Genomic DNA, 4,346 nt, shown 5'->3' on the forward strand with positions numbered 1-4,346 from the left:
ACACACACAAAGGAACATAGCATGGATTTATACTGAGAGAGTTTCTTCTCAGAGTTCCATAAAAAGGTTGTTCTGTGTCTGGCTAAGCATGGAGGAGCAATGGTGGCCACAGACTTCTCAGTCACCGCAGATGCCCTCAATATCGTCATCTCCAAAATGAGAATAATAAATAACTGTGTACTTTAGCTGAAAATTTCAATTAATCATTTTTAATGAACATCCTGGAGGTGTTAAGTATTCCTTCATGATTGCGTTTGGCGCTTAGTGGGAGGTTCGTGCTGACTGTACTCCGGGCACTGAGTGTGGCTTGCCTGTAGTACATACAAGTGAATGTGTAAGAAACAGATCTCAGAGCAAACTGCTATGGACTGAGTCTTGGTACGTCACCTCCGTTTATACATGGAAACTCTAACCTGCACAGTGATGGGGTTACAGACGTGGGACAGCTGAGAGGGCATTCGGTCAGGAAGGTGAAGCCCTTATGAATGAGTTAGTTGGTGCCCTTACAAAATGGACTCAGGGGAATTTCTGCCCTCCTTTTGCCACGTGGGAATGGAAGCCATCAGTCTGCAGTCAGAAAGAAGCTCTAAGGGAGAACCCGACTGGTGCTCTGATCTCAGACTTCATGACGCCAGACTGTGAGAATCTGTTTATAAGGCACCCAGGCTGGGGAAGACAAAGGTGCAGAAATGTTCAAGAGTATCAGCATCCGGGGAGTCACGGAGACCCAGAAACCCCTAATGCCACACTAGTGGCATGGACTGCTTTGAAGTCATTCATTTCAAGTAGCATTACTTATTATTAATTATTATTATTATTATTATTATTATTATTATTATTATGTATTTTCTTTTATTACAATTCAAATGTTATCCCCTTTCCTAGTTTCCCCTCCAAAAATCCCCTATCCTCTCCCCACTCCCCCTGCTCCCCTACCCACCCACTCCTGCTTCCTGGCCCCAGCATTCCCCTAGACTGAGGCATAGAACCTTCACAGGACCAAGGGCCTTTCCTCCCATTGATGACCGACTAAGCCATCCTCTGCTACATATGCAGCTAGAGCCGTGAGTCCCACCATGTGTTTTTTTTGATTGGTGGTTTAGTCCCAGGGGTTTCTGGGAGCACTAACTAGTTCATATTGTTGTTCCTCTAATGGGGCTGCAAACCCCTTCAGCTCCTTGAGTACTTTCCCTACTCCTTAATTGGGGACTCTATGCTCTGTCCAATGGATGACTGTGACCATCCACTTCTGTATCTGTCAAGCACTGGCAGGGCCTCTCAGGAGACAACTATATCAGGCTCCTGTCAGCAAGCTCTTTTTGCCATCCAAAATAGTATCTGGTTTTGGTGTTTGTTTATAGGATGGATCCCCAAGTTGGGGCAGTCTCTGGATGGTCATTCCTTCAGTCTCTGCTCCAAACTTTGTCTCTGTAACTCCTTCCATGGGTATGTTTCCCCTTCAAAAGAGGAGCGAAGTGTCCACACTTTAGTCTTCCTTCTTCTTGAGTTTCATGTGTTTTGCAAATTGCATCTTGGGTATTCTGAGGTTCTGGGCTAATATCCATTTATCAGTGAGTGCATATCATGTGTGTTCTTGTGTGACTGGGTTACCTCACTTAGAATGATACCCTCCAGATCCATCCATTAGTCTAAGAATTTCATGAATTTACTGTTTTAATAGCTGAGTAGCACTCCATTGTGTAAATGTACCACATTTTCCGTATCCATTCTTCTGTTGAGGGACATCTGGGTTCTTTCCAGCTTCTTGCTATTATAAATGAGGCTGATATGAACATAGTGGAGCATGTGTCCTTATTACATGTTGGAGCATCTTCTGGGTATATGCCCAGGAGTGGTATTGCTGGTTCTTCCAGTAGAACTATGTCCAATCTGATCAATTTCTCCATCTTACATCACAAGCCATTGCTGTTCTGTTCAGGAATTTTTCCTCTGTGCCCATATCTTCTAGGCTCTTCCCCACTTTCTCCTCTATAAGTTTCAGTGTCTCTGTTTTTTTTGTGGAGGTCCTTGATCTACTTAGACTTGAGCTTTGCACAAGGAGATAAGAATGGATCAATTCACATTCTTCTACATGCTGTCAGTTGAGCCCAGCATCATTTATTGAAACTGCTGTCTTCTTTCCACTGGATAGTTTTAGCTCCTTTGTCAAAGATAAAGTAACCATAGGTGTGTGGGCTCATTTCTGGGTCTTTGATTCTATTCCATTAATCTATCTGTCTGCCACTATACCAGTACCATGCAGATTTTATCACAATTGCTCTGTAGTGCAGCTTGAGGTCGGGGATGGTGATTCCACCAGAGGTTCTTTTATTGTTGAGAATAGTTTTTGCTATCCTAGGATTTTTTGTTATTCCAGATGAATTTGCAAATTTCCCTTTCTAACTCTGTGAAGAATTGAGTTGGAATTTTGATGGAGATTGCATTGAATCTGTAGATTGCTTTTGGCAAGATAACCATTTTTTACTATATTCATCCTACCAATCCATGAGCATGGGAGATCTTTCCATCTTCTGAGATCTTCTTTGATTTCTTTCTTCAGAGACTTGAAGTTCTTATCATACAGATGTTTCACTTCCTTTGAATCACATCCAGGTATTTTATACTATTTGTGACTATTTTGAAGGGTGTTGTTTCCCTAATTTCTTTCTCGGCCTGTTTATCCTTTGTGTAGAGAAAGGCCACTGATTTGTTTGAGTTAATTTTATATCCAGCTATCAAGTAGCATTTCTTAAAGGGTAACACATACATTTACTCACAATGCAGTTTAACCACTGTTCCCTGGTGGTCAAATGTGGCATTGCAGATCCCGCCTGGCGTGTACTTGACAGTTAAGACAATTGAGCTAAGATCATATGGGAATAATCAAGAAAATAGGATCCCGTCCTGCTCTGCTGAGGTCTGGGTCCTGTGATTAGGTTTTGTTCTGTCTTTGTATTTTTTTAATCTGGGAGAACAATGACCCTTGGAGATAACATTGTGAACAAGAATCAAAGTGCTTCATCTGAGAGCACTATACACATAGGCTGTCTGTCAACACTGACAGCCATCGCTCCCTATGTTTATTGCAGGCAGTAAGAACTGCATGATCATTTTGGCAGCTTCATTTAGTGCCTATGTACATTGAATTTTCTGTCAATTAAATCTTGTGCATCTTTAACATGTGAGTTCTGTTCCACCCTGTAAAGGAAGAGCCCTTTGAGATGCCAGGACAGGGTTTCCACCTTACTGAGACCCTTGATGGCAATGTTTCCAGGCTCCTGCCCAGCTTTGGCCCCACGTTCTCGGAATGGTGTTACCATCTGCCCAGGGAATCCAAAAAGACCACTAGGAGACACTGCCTATGTGTCAGACAGGCAGGACTCTGTATACTTACAAATACATGGTGTGGGATTTGAGGTTAGGCTACAGTAAGGATACTTTCCTTTGTAGATTTTATAGTTTGAATCGGATACACACCCCACCCCACCCCCAGGCTCATCTTTTGAATGCGTTGTCCATAGCTAGTGGCGTTATTTTAAGAGTTTGTATAAACTCTGAGAGGTGGGGTCTAACTTGAGGAAAGAGGGTACTAGGTATGACTTTGAAGAATACATTATCCCCCAACCCCCAGCCCTTCCTATTCCTCCCTGAAGGTTGGAAAGAAGTAACTCAGAAGCAGGCTCCTGATACTTCGATGCTCAAACTCATGAGGCCAATCGGTGGCGGATGGTACCCCATGAAACCGTGGGTACCAAATAAATCTCTCCTCCCTTAAGTGGTTTGTGTCAGGAAGTTTGGACACAGCTACTCACAAGCAACTAATACACCAGACCAAAGGAATGACTGGATGCATGTGCATAAAAAAGAAACTAAAATAAAATTACCCACATTGCCACAATTACTTTTCAGTTGGGGAGGACGAAAGATTGGAAAGGGGTAAGGAAGAGAGGAGGGTCAAGATGACAGGAAGAAAGTGGGGTTGTGGAAGCCATGTTTAGGGAGGATGACAGCTGCCGTGACTGACTGTTGCAGAATCACAAGGTATCATGTCATGATACTAAAGTGGATACATGGCTCACTGAAACAAAGCAGGCAGCCTGAGAAAGGAGTTGCCACACTGAGGAACAACTTGTCTTCAAGAAGTCTTGACAGATCCATGGAGAATGGAACCTGACTCAGCTGAAAGAAGCTAGGAAGCTAGAAAACCTTTCCAGTAGATTAGCAAGCACTTGACAAGGAAGACCGCGCGACAAGCACTTGACAAGGAAGACCGCGCGATTGTAAACGACATGCAGACAGAACGCTAAAAAAAAAAAAAAAAAAAAAAAAAAAAAAAAAAAAAAAAA

This window comes from Mus pahari, chromosome 18, assembly GCF_900095145.1.
Source record: "Mus pahari chromosome 18, PAHARI_EIJ_v1.1, whole genome shotgun sequence".
NCBI lineage: Eukaryota > Metazoa > Chordata > Mammalia > Rodentia > Muridae > Mus > Mus pahari.